Genomic DNA, 21,807 nt, shown 5'->3' with positions numbered 1-21,807 from the left:
TGAAGCCCCAGAGAATTCTGCATAATTAAGACATAAAGAAAGCAGCTCTGGAATTGCATCTGAAGAAATTTCGCTAGAGATGAGCTCTTTGAATGTCAATAGCTGGTTCAGCTCTATTACCAGTATCCATCTGAATTATATCTTGTAAATCAAAGCATAGGGTTGCATATAGGTCAAGCTAAGAGGAGGACAGCTCCTAAGAGGGGAACAGGATTACCTGTTTAGGTGATGGCCAGCTGTTGGATTAGGTCACTGAGGTCTGAAGCTATTTCAAGCACCAAGGTCTGCCTCTGACTCTCACTGTTGAAACATTGCCCAAAAAGGGTTAGGACACAGGTTTGTCCTCTGCAGGCTGAGCAAAGATGTGGTACTCTCTTGCCCCCTAGGTGCCTTTTTAGAGAGCATGCCTTCAGCCAGTTTGTCGCTCCCTCAATAACTGCATAGCAAAAAAATGTTCTTTAAAAATAAAAATTTAAACAATTTAATTTTCTTTAAAGCTAGATGTAGAATAAGTTAAAGAGATATAAAAATAATTTCAGATTAAGCACACTTCAACGCAGCTCAGGCCAAAATTAGAAAAATAATAAAGGGCACATTCTTATGACTCTGTAAGAGACAGGCTTATTCTTATATCCATATGGAGTACACCTTTACATAAGTGGAAGAGAGATGCCAAGCCTGCTCATATAAGTCTCACAAGACACCTAAGTATATCAAAGAACATGTCCCTCAGGCTAAAAGCTTTCCTATTCAATTAATTTTCAAAGGGATGAGGCACATAAGTAATTTCAGATCTTTAAGAATTTGGAATCATTGAAACAAATGAAGTACTAGATTTAAACAGACATGCTGTGAATTTAAATTTTTATTTACAGGAAAAAGACCTGCAAAGTTTGGCCATGCAAAAGGAAAATGGGAAAAGACAAGTCAAAAATGAAGGAAGGTTTAGAGCTGACTGCATAGTCCTTTAAATTGCCTACACATACCCTGCTTGCTGAAGTCACTGGAATCTCTTAGAATTTTCAATATTGCACACACACCCCTTTAAAAAAAATTGGAAAAATGACCTTTCAGTGAATAAATCAACAGAGCAGAGAAAGCCCAATACTTTTTTTTTTAATTACATAGGAATCAAAAAAAAGAAACATTTTTATCTACAGATCTCACTAGACAACAGAAATATTCAGACTGACTGAAGTAACAACTATGAGAAATAAAGTTCTTTTTCAAAGATTCTTTGCAAGTACAATATCAACATTTTATTTTAATACAATAGCAAAGCACGTGTACATGTATACACATGCACTTCTAGAAAACCTATCAGACACTCAGTGTGATGAACTAGCATGAATAGTTCTGAGTACTTATGATAGAGGCATCTCAGAACGGAAGAAAAGGGTTACTGGTAATGCAATTAACAGTTTTATTGTGCTTGGTTATACTTAAATAATGAATCATCAATCAACTAGCAAAAGACAACTGGCAAAAATGCCTAGCTCTGAGGGTAGGACTAAAAATAAGGAAGGCAAAGGGAGAGGAAAGTATATATTGTAGATTTATGAAAATCAAAGCTTCCTAGAAAGTTCTCAGTGACACTAAAAGGAAAGTATAATATAGAGATGAACAAGGATTATAGTTCACAGAGGAATGGAAATAGCTATAACCACATTAGTAATGTGACTAGAAAGGCCAACTTTGGTGTTATTTCATTCTAAGAAGTGAAGTCCCTGTCCTGCTGCCAATTGATGCATGGACTTCATTCCCTTTGAAGTTAATTATAGCTGTGCACATTGCAACAGTCGCTGCTCCGTTGATGATTCTCATATCCATTTCCAAGAGCCATTGTTCTTCAGTTTGTTCTGATAAAAGAGGGTCAGGTTAAAAAAAAGTATTGAAACCTTCACACAAATGGTTAATTCCTTTTTCTTCATCAATGCAATACAAGCATTCTCCTTCCTTACCTCTTAGAGCAGTCTTTAAACTTGATGTAATGGGACTCATGCTTGCGTTCAAAGAGCAGTATATCAAACTGGGTCTAATGCCAAGTTATGGTAAGAAATGTGCCAGATTTGGAGTGTAGAATATAACCTGTTCCATGTCACCCTAAGCACACCCAAACAGTATCTATTTGGAAGACAGCCATGTTTCTAAAATGAAAGATTGATTTATGCCTTCAGTCACTGGCTTCTCTTCACATAAAAATGGCATGCATTTCAAACAGGGTAGAAGCTGCATACCTAGAGTGTTTATAGAAATAATATGTTTGTTTTGCAAGGGAAGAAAGTGGGCATTTTCCAGAATTCCTGCATTAAAAAAATAAAAATAAAAATGCTTCTGCTGCTTATTTTTGGGTAACAGAGTGTACACTAATTCCACATCCAGAATTCCTGCACCAGTTGATGACAAAGGGATCAACTTGACAAATGGCTGGTACTGTACACAGAAGAATACAGTAACACAGCTCATCACAGGTATTTGGAGTATAACATTAACAAATATTTCTAAAAATACAATATTCCTTAACATACACTAACCAAGCACGTAACTTGTCCAGGCTGATGGATGCAACACGCTAATCAAAAGTAGTATCTCGCTGGGAGACAGACCGTTAATTAGAGACTCATCCTACTTGGAGAAATGAACTCCTGAATAGGAACACTGTTAGAATCCTCAAAATAAAAGCTCTAGACAATATTCATTATTTCCTGATAGGACAGAAGCTACATGCTCCAGCTGGAATACTGGCTTTAGAGCAAGAAGCTGTGCTATGCACATGCATGCTTGGTCAAATACCTTTACATTCCTTCACTGAGATAAGAAAACAAATTAATCAAAATTCCTGAGAATAAAAAGGACAGTGCTGCAGAACAGATCTCCTCTTTGTCCAAACAGAGCACAAAAAGACAAAAACTTGAATACAGTCAGTTTGGAAGGGGTTAAATAAATAAAATGCCCTAATTCTGCTGCTGCTGTGGAAAAATGTTACCCCACCTTGAATGTCCCTGTTGTCCATTTTCTCTGATTGCAACGAAGAGCTTCATCAAATGCGTAACGTTAACGAACACTACTTAATGTTAAAGAAGAACTGAAAGAAGAACTGACTGCCCTCCATGCCCTCGTACATGAATTTCATCTTCTCCAGGAGATGGTGAAGTCCTATGTCTCTTCAGGCCTATTCTCCCCCATCGTTCACAGCAGGAATAATCTGAAGCAGCTTTTTCCTCTCATCCCCGCAAGAGAGAAGCGTGGCCACAGGAGACCCCTAAAGTTTTCCTAAAGGTTAGAGTTGCTATCCAATCACAAAACCTGCAACCTAGATCACAGGCAGTAATGCAGACTAGCCATAGTGGGACAAACACCCTCCAGACTGCTCAATGGTGACAACCTATTCCACTTCCAAAAAATATACAAAATATATATATTAAAAGTATAAAAATATAAAAATATATTTATAACAAATATAAAATATATATATAAATATACATATATGTAAAAATCTAACTTCATTAGCAGCACATTAAGCCTCCAGCAGAGCTGACTGATGTCTTGCAGTACTCCTAACCAGTTCAGCAACAGAGGTCGCTGACCTACCCAGCACATGCCCCTCCTCTGCGAAGGACCACTTTACTCACATTGGAGCTGTTTGAACAGGACAGTTGCCAGTCATCACATTATGTTTTTCAAAACTGGAGCCAGCAGTTTTCACTAGACAACTAGGAGTTGCATTGCAGCACCAAGGGAAAGGGTACAAGTCCCACTGAAATGTCATGTAAAGCTGGCATCAGGTGGTCTCCAGAAAAAGGCACAGTGGGAAGTTAAGACTAATGATTCTAACTTCTCCAGCTGCATCAGCTGTTAAATGCAAGTCATTGATTCATCACCAGATGAATTACCTAACTCTCAGAGGCTGTTTAGCAGGAAAGTTCCTCTGAAAATGTCCAATTTAGTTTGATGATCCCTGATGTTAATATGGAAGTGTCTAGCTCTTCCCATTATATTTAAGAGCCCCTGCTATAGACACTACACAAAAATAGGAAGAAAAAAACCACAGTGCACCAGCAATAGAGGAAATTGAAGAAAAAATGACTATCATAGAGGCCTCCCACATACCATGTCTGAGAAAATTCCAGCTCTTTGGGGGAGTGGGATGGGGACGGTGGTGTCCATCTGTATTTTGTTTTACTTCTGTACAGTAGAGCTAATATTGAATATTGTGGAATTGACTGAACAGCATGTTACAGTAGGAATTAAACTCTAGGGCTCAGTGGTGAAAAACCTTCCTGATGCCGGGTGGCAAACTTTAGAAAGCAAAGTAACTTTCCTGGCTTCAGCCCATATCACCCTTAGCATCAAACTTCATACTGGATCCAGTGATTGACCATTACTATTGAAGACAGTAAAAATTATTTAGGGCACCTTCTGGCATAGAAAGAGCACTCACTAGACACCTTGAGGACTAAGACAAAGGCAGCAAGATATGGATCTATGTCAGTATAGAAAAACCAGTAAGATTTCAGAAGAGGGAAGAAAATTAAGACACTTGGGAAAACACAGAACACTTACACAGGAGAAAATGAGAAACAGCAAAACAAATGTTTTGATATTTTCCCTTGTTGTGAACTTAGGGGAAAAAATCAATTAGAAAACAGGCAAGAATTTTAAAGTGAAGCAGTATGACTTTGAAAAGTTTGAATCATTCTGCTATACCAAACTCATATTTACCGTAATTCCAAAGTATATGCTTAGAATGAGAAAGAGCTACGTAGGACACTTCAAAGCCTCAGTTATTATTTCAAAGTTTTGTTTTGTTTTTAAATATAAGCTGAAATTGTGGTGTCCCATGTGTTTCCTTGAGGGCTGAAAATACTGAAAACGAATTTAAAAAATGGATACTTGGAGGTAAAATCTTTTAATACTGCTCTGTGACTTAAAAGATGACTTAAAATAAGCAGTAGAAACCACTCAATAAATACATATTTCTACAGGTCTCTCTTAGCTGCTGCCTCTGAAATTTCACTGAAAGTAAAAATAAGAGATGATTCTAACATGTTGTTTTCCTCCTCCCTTCCCCACTACATATGGTGCTTTAATGACCATACCCAATGAACAAAAATTAAAGCAGCCTTCAGTCTGCTTTGACCCGAGTTGTGACAGTGAATCACAGATATGTAAGCATCTCAGGGGTGGCATAAGAATGAATGTTTATCGCCTTTACCCTTCACATACTGTTACATACTTTTCTCCTTACAGTTGTAGTTTCTATTGTAAAACTCAACACTGTAAATAAAACATTATAGAAATATCAACTCACTCTAAAGTTACCCCAGACAAGAAAGTCTTGCTATCCACGCTTTACCCACAAGGGAACTGAGAGCATAAGGATTAAGTGTATCAAAATAACGGTGATGGCAGAAGTAGGAAAAGTAGGAAACTCTTCAAGTCAGTCTGTTGTGTCATGATTACCAAGTCCTCCCACTTTCTGCCCGTGCTGGTTTCAGTTAGGACAGAGTTAATTTTCCTCCTAGTAGCTGGTAGGGTGCTATGTTTTGGATTAGGATGAGAAGAGCGCTGATAACATGCTGATGTTTTAATTGTTGCAGAGCAGTGCTTACACCAAGCCAAGGACTTTTCAGCTTCTCGCTCTGTCCTACTAGCGAGCAGGCTAGGGGTGCAGCAGGAGCTGGGAGGGGACAGACCCAGAACAGAAGACCCAAACTGGCCAAAGGGGTATTCCATACCATCTGACGTCATGCTGAACAATTCATATGGGGGGGAGCTGGCCAGAGTGGGGGAACCGGCTGCTCGGAGTTCATTCCATTCTTCACTACATAGCACGTCCATTCTTCACTATACGAGTGTCTTACTTTCACATTTGCGACTGATTTTGTTCAATAAGCAACAGAAAACAAGGCCTGCACTGTAATTTAGATGTAATAAAATACGATACCACAAAACCAAAGGAGTGACAGTACTAAGCAACCCAGGAAAAGTGTGCACAGAGGGTACATACTGTGACTGCACAAGCAATGGCATAGAGTTACCGGTGCAACTCTGCTACATTTGGTGGAAGGCTCTTGATTTCATGACACCAGTTAATCAAAACAGAGTTCCAACTGGTAATAAAATCAGCTCTCGTAATTGTTTTTAAGCAGCTTATGAGACTGCAGGGCATTTGCAAAAAGGTTTATTTTGGGGTGTAAAAACAAGTGTTTTGCATGCAAGCTTACAGAATTTTAAGAACAAAATACTAGGGCAAATCCTCTGCTGGAACAAGCTGTCCATTCATTTGAATAGAGCTGCCTCATCATTTTTACATATTTCCAATTGACCCTGGCAGAGTCATTGGCAACTATTGTTTTTAAAAGGCAAGCATCTCAAGCTTTTCTTGTGTTTTCATTGATTTTAAATTAAGAAACAAACAGCAAGACAACAACAATCATCCATAATAAAGTCAGAATAGTGGTATTTCTTCCCAGTTATGCCTCGGACGGCCATGCTCTGCCCCAGAAAGCAGAGAAGTTCATTGTAATTGAAATATCTTGTGAATATTTAAGGTCAAGTATCTCAACAATCATGCTCCCCATGGCAATCATAGGGAGGAAAACAAATAAAAAGACAAATTTTGAGTGGATTGGATGAATAAACAAGCCAAGTTAAGATCCCTCCATAAGCTTCCCACTAAAATTGAGGGCAACAAAGTCAGTAGGTGTTTTCGGTTTTTGTTATTTTTATTTAATTTTTTTTTTTTTTTAAGAAGTCTGTTGTCCCATGCTAGTCATGCTCTTTCTAGCTTAAAGTGACCATGCACAACAAAACCCTGTTTTATTGCATCACATGGAAAAAATGCCAGACGTGTAGAGCTCCCAGTCTGGTAAGGACAAGTTTTCAATTTTGCTGGCTTGATAGAACTTCGTTATGTAAATGTTTTGCAGTATCCCTAGAAGACATTGATTCTACTGTAAGCCAGTGCTTACCTAACTTTCATGAGAGCTTAAAGGCTCCAAAATACTTAGAACTGACCATAGCAAACAGGTGAGTTTCAACATCCTCAGGAAAACAAATTATTATTGTTTTTCTTTTTTTTTCTTTTTTTTTTTTTTTTTTAAGAAAAAAGAAAAATTGCAATCTTTTAAAAAAAAAATGAAATTCCAGTTGAACTCCAGGCTGTCTTTCTGGCTTCATCTTCGCACAAGGAGATACCACCAAAGGAAGTTCTGACAAACTTATAGAATTGAGTGGCTAAGGAGCAGGCCTCAGTTGCACCAGTCCATTCTCCAGAAAGGTATTTTGTAGTCCAAGGACAAAGCTGCTTTGGGACTGGGAGAGGAATGTGAGATATCACAGCCAGTATTCCTGTTGTTAATTACTGGAAGCTTTTACAACTTTTTTTTTTAATATGATAAGTTTAAAAATAAAATTACTATGATACATTTAAAACAAAAAGATTAATGAATAATTCATTAGTATATGGATAGTATAAATGCTTCCTTGCACTTAAAGTAGATTAGCTAATATTTGAAATAAATCATTACAGAAAATATGTAAATGATTTTTCCACTGCAATCATATATTATTCACGTTGTATGATATTTATAGCTGTGTTCAGTGTGTAGCAATAAATACCTTTATGAAAACAAAGCTATCTAGATTAATCCCATGCTATTAAGTGTGCTTTAGGGTGTTTTCTAGACACATATGTAATTTTTAAAAGAGCGCTTCTCTTTAGAAGAAAGAAAACTTGACAGATGAAGATAAATATCTTCATTTTCATTTTTTCCACAAGACCCTTGTTGCCTCCATGATGCCTGTTTGCAGACTGCCAAATGCAAAACTAAACAAGATCCTGAAACTGGCCCTAAGGCATAACGTTTTTGTAATATCTGATGCACATTATTTTGAAAAACTAAAAACAAAAAGCCACTGAGACATAGGTCTCTAAGCCTTCTAATCCACAGATATTTTTTTCTTGCATTTTCATTCAAACTAGGGGAATTTGAGCAGTTTTAAGCAGTTCTTCAGCATTTCATAAAACAAGACAACACTTAGGCTAAAAGATTTCTTAAAAAATATATTAAAATAAAGGCATAGGTTCTTTTCAGTGAATTGAAACATCCAAGTTCAATAACAAAATACCTATTCATTTTACAGTTTTTTTATTTATTTATTTATTTTTTTTTTTTTTTACTACTTCAAGATCTGAATTTTCCCCTCCTCCCAGTCTGTAGTCAGGAATAAATATCCTTTCAGGTAAAGGAACTCATGGATACACAAGTAGAAAATCAAGTCTATGTGATTGCTAAGTACGAACACTACAAATCTTCATACCTTTGTCCCCACATTGAGGACTCTTTAGTCATTGGGCTCTGTGGTATTGCTACAAATTCTCTTCCGTTGAGAACTGTAACTGCATCTTCCATCTTCCCTATAAGCCTCTGCCTTTCCTTTCCCACAAAATTTAAGTTGAACTTAAACATTATAGCAAACCCAGAGATGAGCTGGTCTGTTCAGGAGCATCTAGAAAGTCAAACCTCAGTCTGAATTTCTCAAACAAGCAAATAATTCCATACAGCATGTTTTCTCAAATGTAATAATGCCCATGCCTATCTAAACCTCATAAAATACAATAGAAGGCATTTTTAATAGCATCCAAAATAGATGCCTCAGGGAAATATGGACTTAATGCTCAGTTAAAGATAACATATTTCTATTTCTCTTCCATTTATTTTTTCCAAGGTGCCCCAACGTATTCAGCTAATTCCTGGCAACATAAATTAAGCCTTGTTCCTATATTTCTAGCTCTGCTTGGTCACATTTAGCTGAAAACATACATTCTAGATCAAATTTCAGGCAACAGTAAGTCTGAAATGATGTTTTCTTTATACTGAAATTATAGATCATATGAGAAATGCTGACAACTTATAACATAGTTTCATGTGTATGAAAGCCTGCATTGTTTTTGGTTTGTTTTAAATACATTCAGATATGTGGGAATACACACAAGTAGTCTGCTAGACTGCATGAGTCCACAATTACTATCATTTCTGTTTCTCTCAAAATTCTGTAGTTAAACACACTTCAAGAATGCATAGAAAGAATTACTGTGTTTACACAAAATATCTGGTAACATTCTGATCCAGGTCTTGCTACCTACATTTCAAAGGAGGGGACGGGGAAGGGTGTCAGTGAGAACTGAACAGGCAAAAACAAACAAAACCAAAAAGGCTGTGTCTTACCCAGAAGAGCAGATTTAGCCTGTCTCATTTCTCTGTCTTTTCCCAACAACTCCAACAGAGCAAAAGGGAAATTTATTAGAACCAAGTGAGGACAGTAGCTTCTAGCCTTTCTTTGTACCACACTACCTACAGTTTGGTCTCTTTCCTTAGCAGCTGGACCTTGCATGGACTTTCTAAGCTAAAAGCATCCACTATCTCCAATCATGTTTGGGAAGTATATTTGAGTATCTGGAATGGATGCCTCTGCCTTAGAAAGGAGGACACAGAAAATCTTGGCTTATGAATGGTGTTCTGCTTTGAGCAGAAATATAATTGCAGAAACTCACTGACATTTGTCTTTGTTCTGTATTGAGGACACAGATTCTGGTGTTTCTGTGCTAAACTTCGCAGGAAACAGTTATCTTTAGGGATGAAGGAAAACCTAGAATCTCTGTCACAGTCTGCATAAAACAGCAGACAGCCTCCAAAAGGTGAAGATGATGTGTTAAAAAGCCATGAACCCAACTCATCTATGTGTTGTATGAGTAAAGTGTCAAAATTAATGCCTGCACAACAATATACTATGGAATAATCTCAAAATTGTAAAAACAGCTACCATTTTAGCAATACTTCTCTATAGATCTAAAAAATTATAGTATCACAAACTTACTCTTTCTATAAAATTACAGATTTTACTTAATTCTTGTGTTCAGTTTTAATATGCTTATCAGAATATCATTCTCATAAGAAGATACGCTTGGACAAAAAGTATTCTCCCCCCAAACATATGATATTGACTAGAATTCTCATACTTCAGTATTCTAATTGTGGTAAGAACTCTTGCTGCTGTTAAACTGTGCCTTATTTCCACGGTCTGAGTTTTCGTCAACTTCTAGGCACTGGATCTTGCTCTCAATTATAACCTCTTTGTGTAGTTACTCAGAGGCTTAAGCAAAAATACTCCTTCCAAAATGACTCTGATATCAAAGCACTTTCACATACAGTTCCTTATCCAAGATCTCTTAATCCATATTAAATTATTTATAACAACAATCATAATATCCCTCAGACCATGCAAGCTCCACTGATTCATGCATATCTCAGCATCCTTCTCTTTCCAACTGCAAATAGGCTTGAGAGGAATGAGATCCAAGGAGTCGATTTGGGCATCATACCTTAATTTCAAGGACAATTCTGCACTATTAAAAAGAAAGAGTAGCTCTACACACATTTCCATATGTTTCCCAGTCAGGAATCTGCTAAATATCTTAGTGTATTTATGTCTTAGCAAGGATGCACAATCAAACCTACTTCACTGTTTTTCTTAAATCAGAGCATCTGTTATGTACCAAGAGAGATGTCCTAAAAACCTACATAATGCTAGATTTTGTTTTTATGTTAAGTAGCAAAGTATTCTCTATTTATGTGCATCAGCATCAGGATGTTAGGGATTTTTTGTATATACAAAAGCTGAACATTCATCTATTAAACATTGCCAGTAATCAAATCCTATACTTCTCATGTTAGCATACAAGATTTGTGAACATTTTAGGGGATTAATTTTAGCACAATTCTGTTGCCACCACTCTTGGTTACAGACACAATCTGTACTTCAAGACCACCAGTTCTCAACAAAAAGCAGAATCTGAAAGATATCCTTCAAATATTTATTGTTCAAATCTCAGGATTCTCCTGACTCCCCTTATAGATGTTTTCTTACTTTCAAATCTTCTCATCTCACAGAGCCCATACCATGTTATATGTGACCAGTTTGTATAGGTATTTAGAGAAAAATATGTAAGAGGAGAGGCAAGTTTACCATAACATTACATAACTAAAATAAGCATTCAACAGAATCAAGTTTGATCAATGACCAAGGTTAGGGCAGTAACAGGTGCTAGGCATTCAGTTTCATAAAACTAAAAATGAAAGATTTGTTGCTCTCTGAAAAAGAAGAGATTGAAGAAGGCCGTTTTATACTGCAGATGTGCATACTGACTCATCGTCATATCTGCACAGATGTGCAGGCGCTCTGAACAAACTCTGCAGCCTGAAACCATATATAAATGTTTATTTATCCATGGGCAAAACATCTATCACTGTGCATGGGTATCGTGCTGTAACAAGAGCCTGTGCCCTTTCCATGGTCAGTGCAGTGCTCTTCAGCTCATGCAAAGCTGAGCCACAGACACCAGGTTGGTGTTCCCATGCAACAGTCTGGAAGGCACCTGTGGCCATTCAGCACCAAAGCTTCTTGACTCCCTTTTGAATATAGCTGAAAGCATCTTCCAACTCATAGAGGGGGAAGAAAAAAATAAAAATCTGAAAGCACAGATATTAGGATTGTTATGTATAATTTAGATAAGGTCGCAATTAAGAACTGCTGACATTCCCAGATGAAACTCAAAGCAGAGGTCACCAATAAAAAGCATTAGAGAATAAAAATTAATCCGATGCCTTGGAAGCGATACCTTCTGAGCATTGATAACCTCTTTTAATTAAAGTTTCTCTTCAAGTCTTTAAACAAATACCACTGAATGAAGATGTATTAAACTTCCTGAGGGGCAGTGTTGGGGAACAGACACATTGCAATCAAAATGTTAAACAAATCTTGGCATGAAACAGAAATAAGACTTCCTAAATTATGTATATCTTACCCTACTTCTTCTGTCTATATGATAATGGTTTACCTTCCATATCAGTTGCTGCTGCTGGCATTAATGCAATTTTGTAGGAACTTTTTTTTTTTTTTTTTACACTAAAGACAAATATCCAGCTATTCTTCAAACTACGTGTATGGCTAAGGGTACACTAAAAGGTCTCAGTCATCAAACAACGTGAGAAATGAGCACAAAAAGATAAATTAGTCATACAATTATGACTTACAGGAGACATTTCTCAGATTGGAGATTTTTATTTTTTAAAATGTTGCTATTTCTAGCAATCTTTTCCCTGACTTTTTGTTCCTTATGCATGTTATTTCTCTTCTAACATTTTTATTCTCTCCTGAAAGTTTAACAAAAACCACCTTAACATTTCAAAACAGCTTCTCCTCACCTCAAGCAAAGCTTAATACAAGGTCTATTCATGCTTGTATTTAGTGGACATCTGTAGTAGTTCACTTATTGTCTGTCTTTAAAAAGCAGGAACCAGGACCTGATCAGAGGTATCTTCTCAGCATCCCTCACTCAGGATGCAGATCCAATTCCTCCTCAGAGAAGAGAAACTATTCCTTTTTTTTCCCCACCAATACACAAGTGCAGAAGGAAAAAATAAAGAACCTCCCAAACTGGGAATATGGATAAAGCTAGAACTAAACTAAGTGGAGAACTTGGACCCTCTAAAGACTTCAAGTTTCTGCCCCCTCTACATCTCCAGATAGAGAAAAGTAACTGTGACTAAACAGAACCAACTTAGGACTTTCAGAGAAGAGAGGTTAATAACTTCAAAAACAAATAAAATAAAAGCATTACCATGTAATTTCATTTGAAAGAATTATTATTTGAAAAATTAAGAAAGGTGTTAAAACCAAATAAAAGATTTTAATTTGGAAGCCTTCACATTTCTCCTGAAATTAGTCTCCCACAGTGACTGTGCTCCCTCTTAACACCCACCCTCTATCTCAGTTCTGAGCTCTGGTCCAGGTCTTCCCTTCCTCTCATGCATGGCCCTGTTCTCTTTTTGACAATTCAGTGATGACAGATTATGTGCCATCCCTTGCATAAGGATCTTCACATAAAGGTTCAGCCTTCTCCAAAACAAGTAACTGAACTTAGAGAACACCAAGAAAAGAAAGAAAAGGCAACGGGGACAACTGACCCTCTCCCTCTACCTAACCTCCACCTTGAAGAGTCAGACAGACACAAAGGTATGTGACCACCTCATATGGTATTTATATTGTCTTATTCTACAAAGGGAAGTATCTGTGGATAACAAAATTCACATTTTTTCACGTGGTACAAAGTCTCACTTGACTGTGGATAATTGTGTTGCAGATATTTCACCTCTACAAATACTTTGTAAAACCTGCTAGTGCTCTAACCAAATTAGTAGGACAGCAGGAATGTTTCACAGAATTCAATGCTTGTTGCTGGGGGGTCAAAATACTGCACCACTGCTTCTACTTCACCACTCCAGTCTAATTCTAAGCTGGAACAAAATGTCAGACAGGAAATTTATGTTCATAAATAGCCAAGAAATAATATCCTAAACACTGCTACCCTATCTGCAGAAAATTGCTTCCAGGGCAATATCATCCTTACAGAACAATTCTCCAGTGTTTCCTCTCACTACCTTACTTTTTGTGACCATTAACACCTTACATGCAAGAGCTGCCTGCCCAGAGCCTCACAAATGGATGTTGTATTGCAGATATAAGTATGTAAGAAATGAATTAAACCAAGTCAATAAAAACATGAAGGTAACAGAAGATTTCATCTCAGAAATAACTTCATTAGGATGAATTTTGCTCTCTGCTTTCTGATGTCAATTAGAGCACCTTCATTCCTGTAAGGGGTTTCTCTGCCCAGGGCTGGTACAACACAGAAGAAACAGGTTTGACTTAACTACAAATGAACAACAAGTAAGATTTAGTGCCTGCCACTGAAATAATTTTCAGTGCTGTGACTGTGCAAACATTTCTGCTGGATTTCAGACTTCTCCCCCAAGAGTTTAGGTAATTAGCTCGCTGAGACACACCATGCTGCACTGCACGGCTGCAGTTGTCCTGTACTCTGCCAAGACAATTCATTCCCAGCTCTGCCGCTAGGTATTTTCATCTGCTTGCTCTAATAGGGGTAAGTAGCTTTACCCATAGGTCAGCTAGGTTCACTTTTATAGCATGACTTGCAATGCTTCCGTAGAAGAAAAAGCTGGAAATTTGTGCACAGTTAGAAAAGGTTTAATAGCAATACATTATAGTAAGCTTATTAAATAGAAGCCTGTGACTGAAGACAATCACATAGCTTCTGTTGTCTATGTAATTAACAGTACCATATACAGGGACTTACTTGACATAGATTTAAGATTTTAAATATTTACAAAGCATTCCCCCTTTACTTACCTGCCCAGACCTCATCAGTTGTTATTGCTACTCTTTATTACTTGTTAAGCACCTTCCCTGTGCTTGGTGCCTTTAGCATCCTTGCTAGCAGAGTGAGGAAAGCATTTGAGTTGTAAGGAACGTAATGGGCTTTCTTTATTTGGGCTATGAAACACACAGAGCCTCTGCCCTCCCCACCCCCTCAGCACAGCTCTTGCTGCTTAATAACAGGAAAACAGGACCTTCCCAAACCCCGATCCAGACTCGTGTTCCTGTAAGGGATGGGGGACCACGTTGTGCAGAGTCCTCGCCATCAACAGGGCAGCAGATGGGGACATGGCTCCCCTCTGACCTTGGCAGGGGGCAGCCCTGCTGCACTTTCTTTGCAAGCATGTCCTGGTAGGTGCAGGCTTGCCAGATGTTAAAAACAGACACATGGGTGGCTCCAGAGATCTATTTGCTGAGTTTACCAATCAAAAGTCTCAACTGTACATTTTCAAAAGCTTTCTGATCTCTATACCATTTTACTAGACATGTAAGAAATCATTTCCATTCCACAATTAGTCATCTTGTAGAATTTATATGAAAAGAGAAGAGGGGTTCATGGACTTCCATAAACCCAGGTGTCCAGTCCAAGGCTGAAGATCCGAAGACTTAATTTCCCTAAATCAAACAATCAAGCATCAATAAAGCTTTTAGGTTTGAGACAAGCGGGGCTTTTAGAACCATTGAGAAGGTGTGATTTTTACAATATATTTGCAACATACATTTGAACTATTAACAACCCTTTATTCTTAAAACTGCTTTGTGCAATGCCATAGAAACTTTATTTCTTCGGGTAGGAGTAGGAGACTCCATCAGCAAATGCTGCAGAAACAGGGAGCACTGCGCTCCTTTGTGGACAGTGCCGATCGGAAGAGCAGATTTGGTGGCAGTGCAGAGCCTTTGGTAAAGGAGCCAGTGGTGAACATTCAAGCAGGCAGCAGTGGAGGATTGCTGTAGGAAGAAGGATATTTACTTCCTTGACATAAGGTCACTTAGAGCTTACGATAGGTATTGCACCTAGGGATGCAAACCAGTCCTAAAATGGTTCAAATAACCCACAGGAGGGGAAAAAAAAGAAAAAAAAAAACTGATCTCAGCATTCTTGCAGCTGCTATTTTTGTTCATTGTTTTATGTGAGGCCCCTAATTCTTGAGGCACTAATTGAAGGGGGAAAAAAATGTCAAAAAGCTAATCACTCCAAACAGATGGATGTCATAATAATTTAACTAGTACTTAAAGTACTTATTCTCTGACAGTCTGTCACACACCACTACAAGATACACACCTGATTGCAATAGACTGAAAAATGCAAACCTGAAATTTTCTTTTGACACAAGCAGTTCCCTAGGTTTTTCAGTTTCTCAGCACAACAGAAAGGAAAATAATCCTGTATTACATCTTCATCAGTTGATTAAGCTGTTTTGTCACAACCTGGATACATCTGTGATGTTGTTCTTTTTGGTTATACGTTGACCAAAAAAGCAGCAACAAAAAATAAACACAGGAAGGACGGACTCTCTCTCCCTCCACACTTCTATTCATCCAGAGTATTCATTTTAAGGTTCCTCCAAAGACTATATTTGTTTCTGCTTCTGCTCCCCTTGGCAATGCCTGGTCCTCTTATCTCCTTTCTCTGTATACGCCTCACCTTGGCTTCAAAAAAAGCCTTCAGCTTACAGTCTACTCTGTACTCCCTGGTCATGAAGCAGAGCTTGCTCTCCTTCCTTCCTTACCTCTTCCCCCCAAAACAATTTCCTTGGAAAAAAGCTGTCTTCAAACTGCTGCTATTTATTAGGGCTACCAGACCTGCCTCTTTGCTTTGTGGCCAGAGGAGACAGCAGACAGCATCTCTGAGTAGTCATGGGAGAAGACGCCAAGAGTCTCTCCTGTCTGCCAAATTGTATCTTAGAGACTTCTCCCAGCCCCAGGCATAAAACAAAAGACATATTTCTTGCAGGTCTGAAGGGACAACAGGCTGGGTAATAAGAGTATAACTCAATGCATTTGCCCCAAGCCTTATAAAAATAGCTGCAAACACTTGACTTCTGTAAGTGCTTTCCTGAGATCTGCTGCTTGCAAATGACTTTTCAAATAGTTTTGTGTGTATGCTCTCTTCTTGAAAACAAAAAACAACAACAAAAAAAACAGTTGTAGGTCTTTTACATAAGTCCCTTGAAATAGACATTATTGATACCTGGCTATTAGTTTGTGACCCCAAGGTCCTCCTGAATGCCCTTGAGCAAACAATCCCACTCAAAGGCATGACTTTTTCACCTCAAATACCAGAGGACATTCAGGGTTCTCCACACAATCTTCAGCATATTGCATACAACACAATAAAGTTTGACTATGTCCAATTGAAGTGTTTTCAAAGCATGTCCTATATCTACACATTTTTATTAATTTCTTTCCATAGTTTAACAGTTTAACAACTAAATAATAATTCACCTTCAAAAAAAAGTTTGATATGTTTCTCTGAAAAGGACTGACATTGATAATTACGACAACTGTCCCACTGGTCCCTGTTATATGCATACTTGCTGCTATTACTGTACGTACTACCACCTTAGTCATCAGGGCACCCTAAATCTCTCATGCTTTTTTCAGTGCAGTTAGTTCAATAAAAACATCTCTGAACAGGTATCATCTCTGACCAGCCAGTGCAAAAGCAGCTCTTGCAAGGTTCTGCTTCTCTGAAGTGTCAAAAGATGCTCATAGGTCTCAGTCGTTACAGATGTTCAAGTCATCTATGGTCAAAGATGAGAGTAACCACCTGGCTTTCTTTATCTATAATCTCAAAAAAGATACTTGTCCATTCATACCAATCCTCCCATCCCCATATACCCATTCACGATGGAGCACCTCCATGACCCATAAACTCTCCCCCAGTCTTGGCTTCACATATAATACAGATTCCAGCAATTCTTCCTCTCATTTTCCAGCACTGGAACAAACCACAGCAGTGTTCACGAATATAACAGTAAGACAAAGGAATCTCCTTTAAAAAAAACAACAAAAACACCGGAGGTCTGTTTCTGACATGCTGCATAAGTTAGATTGTAAGCATCTCCATATTTGAAGACAATATATGTAGAACATAGCAACGTGTGAAACAAAACAACATAGCTGGTCAAGTGCTAACCTGGTTAGCATTAATGCTAGCAATACATCGGAAAACATTCAAAGGCAGTTTGCTGTTGCTGAAGTGTCACTTTTCTATTGTGGCGAGGATCAATAAGTGCTCCAAACTACTCGACAGCCACGCAGAACAGATTAGCATGGAAGTTAGTTTCACTTGAAGGAAGACCACAGAAGATTAATTTGTGCTGGGGACTCATGTACTTTCAAGTTTCAGAACAAGAACCTGAACACAGAATAAAAAGTAGAAAAGCACTCTCCTTCAAAAGGAAATAGAAATTTCATCAAGTTAGAGGAGCTTCGTATTTGACTTGCAGCTAATGCTAGCTCCCTGAGAACAAACAGGTGCTTAAATTAAATTTGTTGCAGCACCATATTAATACAGCAACAGCAATACCAATACCCAAACTATGTTGGCAATTCCCATAGACCTTCACTATGACATCTCTAATTGGCTAATTAACAAGAAACATGCAATGTATCCTGCTGGATTCTCAGAAGAATTACATGCAGAGCTAGAACACAATTGGTCAGATCAGAAAATATCACTGTCTTTTTACTGACTTTTTAGAGTTTATTTCTTCTTTTAAGGCTCATATTCCAAATAACAACAAAACATTTTTTTATTATTATTTTAAAGCTTACAGTGTCTGACCACATGAATTAAAGTAAAAATCAAGCAAAAAAATGCTTTAATTAACTGGAACTAATTTGGGAGTAAAGCTTCATTTCAAAATGTTATTTCAACTTTTTAATTCCTGTATCAAGTAAAGAATTTAGGTAAGTGATTGGACAACTTATAAAAATCTTAAAGGTTGACCTGTGTCAATCTTTCTGCTTGTAATCATCATCAGTTTAGTGACGTATAGAGAAAGAAAGATGATTTCTGCCTTGAAATGCTGGCAATCTTAGAGCTGCAAAATTTGTAATAATGTGTGTTTTTTTCCACCCTCCCCCCCCTCAGTAAGAACACCAGAACATCAGTGACACTCACATAGGTACCTAAAGCTACTATTTCAGACATTAACTTAAGCACCTGTTTTCCAGACATGCTAAATATATGTACTCCACTTTTGGTAGCTTCAGGGGAGAGAGGAACTAATTCTTTACAGGTAGCCTTCCGACTTCCAGCTGAGTTTCACCAACTTTCAGCCCACGCTGCATAACATCCTGCCATCTTTTGGGTCAGCAGTGATATTTAGCAACTGCCCCTATTTAAGGGAAGAGAATCACTGGCTGCTTCCAACTTCAAGGGAAACAAATGCCTACTTTCCCCTTCCAACAAAGGGTAGGGAACACTTAAAAGTTTTCAAACATTTAAAACATTGGAAACTGAGGGGGTGCAATTCCACTACTATTACCTTATAACAATCCAGAGTGAATAAAATATGACTGCATTAGTAAGTACAAAATTTCTGCTAGCAGTTCTACAACATAAAAAAATTCCAAATACACAATGAAAATGGTACCTTCAGTACAACCATATAGAGGCAGACATCATCTCCTATAATACTGTGGTTTGACCATGCTTTTAACTTCTTACTAATTCTTATTCTAAGGGAGAGTCATTTGAAAGAACCCAAAATATCCATTAGAAGAATATGAACACAGTACGTTAGCCACCAGGCCAGAGCACACAAAATTTAAATGCACAGAAGCATCTAACACTTGTAAACCAAATAGACACTTCCTTCTAAGTTTTCACCTATTCCTTAATTATTTAAAACAAAAATAATAGGAAGTGAGGAAAAATGGATGAAAGAAAAAGATGACTTTTCCTTCCTCCCCTTCTCCACTGATATACTATTTTGAATGTGTGTACATATTCCTGCCTTTCAGAAGGTAATTTTGGCTTCTCATGCATCCTGGGTCAGTTACATGCATTAGAATAGTTTACCAGGTTTTGCTCTTTTTAATGGAAGGATCAACAGTACCAAAGAGTTCCACAAGAACTCAAATGCATCAGAAATTTTTAATCTATATTCAGAAAGGGTAGAAATTGCAAATGAAAAAATGTAGAGAGAGGTCTAGTTCTCTGAGTGTGTAAATATGCCCTAGTTCCAATCCCTTTCCCAGCTGTGACATTTCTCTTTCACTGACAAAGAAACACAAAACGCTTCTATGGTAAGAAAAGAAAATTTGTTACCTTCTGGGGAAAGTTTCCTTTATTTTAACATTTCGCCAACAGACTTCAGTTTTGGAAAAATATATGGTAGAGTATATATATTGTACTTCTCCCTCTTGGGTAGTATTTTAGTGCAACTCTAGCATGTTAAGTATTTAAGCAATGTAGGTATCATACTGTTTTGTGTATGTTTTCTCAGTAGTTATCCAACCTAAATTTTCACAGGAAGAGACAGTTGTAAAGTATACACACAGAAGACAATAAGCACAAGAAAGAGTCCGGCATACTTTAGCACGTGCTCCACTGTTTCTCTCAACTCTTGCACATATTGCAGATCAATACAACCATTTACCTGCTATAAAGCTAATACTGTCCATTAATATAATAGTGCCACAGCTACATGCATCAGCTAAGTAAGACCTTTTCCTCCTTGTTCCCCTATTAGCTTGCCCCTACCCAAGGGGCTTGAACAATAGGACCTATTGCCTTTGGTGGTTGGGAGATCTGAATTTCACATGAAAGTCATCACTGTGTCGCTAAATAATTCCCAGGATCTCTCCCAGCCCTTCAGAGTTCTCCAAGAGTAGCTGGGGGCTCTTCCCCTGTACAGGCACAGAAATCATCGTGGATTATACTGTCTCTTGAAGAGCCCTCCCAAACCTTCCATCCCAGACCTGGTAATGATACCACTCCAGCTCTCAGCCTGCAAGCTAGAAAGCTTCTCCAGGTTTTCGTAACAGCAGGACTGCCTGGCAGCTCTGAAATTCAGCCCCACATTGAACCACCTCTTCACTGTAAAGAACACCCCAGGTTAAAAAGTTTACATTACTGCACATTCTCAGTCAGAGGTCTTCAAAAAGCGCTCTCAGCATCAAGCTATTTTGTACCCTCTCCTGAGTCTCATGTCCATTCTCCTTGAAAATTTTGGTCCTCAAAACATCCCATGACCAAATGCCTCAGAAGTGGCAGTCATCTGTACTCTATTATTAATGACATTAATGAGGAGACTATGGAGACATTATCTTTATAACAGCATACCTGAACACATGCAAAGTGATCTCCTTGGAAAACATAGATGTCATACTGCATAAGGCCACTTGCTTCTTTGACCAAAACAGGTTTGGTAGGAAAACTAAGAAAGGAAAGCTTTGACTCAAACTTCATATTCTAGATGAGACCCACTAGGGCTTACAATGTAGGAAAGGATGTAGAAATTACATGGTAACTAAATTGGTTGTAAACTGGGAGTTTGAGATGGAAGTCTCTTTAAAACTACCATGTAACTTCCCTTCCACAAACCAAGTGAAGATAAAGGCAACAGGCACATTAATGTGTAATTAACAGCTAGGAACTTAAAAAAGCAGACAGATCAGAAACCAAGCACAACTCAGTTATGTTTGTTCACAGCATGGCTTGAGAAAACTACTCAAACTTTAAACTTTGTTTAAAACTACCAAAGAATTCCTCAAATAGTGGGATATTTGCTTGTAAAGGAATACATGAGTTCTCTGAAGATTAAGGAAAAGGAATTTATGAACTAGTTGAAGAGTTAATATTAGTCTTTCCAATTCAGTTAAAAAAGGGTCAGATTTCTTTAAAGACCCAATGCTATGAAAGAACATCAAGCATATCATTATAAGCACCCCTCCACACATCTTTTATACAATCAGATACAGTTAAGATTCCTGAGACAAAGTTATATTTTCCTTCAAATTCAAACCATCCTCTAACCTCCACCTCTATATGGGATTCTTTTATATTACAAGCACAGGAAATCCTACAATAGAAAATTAATTATTCCATGAACTGCATTGGCCACGTCCCCAACAAGCTTTTTAACTTCTAAACACTTGGTCTGTCAAAGCACTTGAAGAGACACCATATATCTTCCGTAACAGGAAAATGGACATTTTCTAGTAGCTTTGAAAAACCTTAAGTGTCAATGCAACTTTTGCATTAATACAAACTTCTTTATCATTGAAAACATTGGTCAGGCTTTGTGCATTCACCCTCAGCAAAACGCAAACATTTTGTTGTGTTCTGGTTCTTCAGAGAAAAATTAAAATTTGCCATTGATGTATACAAACAGCAGATGGAAGTTATGGGGACACATTTAGATACACGGTATGTATCAGTGTCTCTTACAACAACTTAATGATCTATTAATATTTAATGGCTTGAGACAATTTTCCAGCATGATTTGCTTTTTAATAGCTTATATTTGCAAACAGTACTTTAAACATTAA

The 21,807-nt window shown here is 37.7% G+C and overlaps 1 protein-coding gene across 22 annotated transcripts in view; it reads right to left on the bottom strand.

Moving 5' to 3' along the window:
• LOC121065899 (poly(rC)-binding protein 3-like) overlaps positions 1 to 21,807 on the bottom strand; it is a 514,190-nt gene that overhangs the window by 349,196 nt on the left and 143,187 nt on the right. Inside the window, exon 1 of one of the 22 annotated variants that reach the window (XM_040549042.1) lies at positions 218 to 236. The exons of the other annotated variants lie outside the window; for them this stretch is intronic. The gene's annotated coding sequence lies outside the window, so the exon portion shown is untranslated. Of the gene's footprint in view, positions 1 to 217; positions 237 to 21,807 lie in introns of those variants that run through there. 22 annotated transcript variants of the gene reach the window in all.

This window comes from Cygnus olor, chromosome 2 (genome assembly GCF_009769625.2).
Source record: "Cygnus olor isolate bCygOlo1 chromosome 2, bCygOlo1.pri.v2, whole genome shotgun sequence".
Classification (NCBI taxonomy): Eukaryota; Metazoa; Chordata; class Aves; order Anseriformes; family Anatidae; genus Cygnus; species Cygnus olor.
The sequence above is the reverse complement of the archived record's forward strand: the minus strand, read 5'-3'. Positions and strand labels throughout refer to the sequence as shown.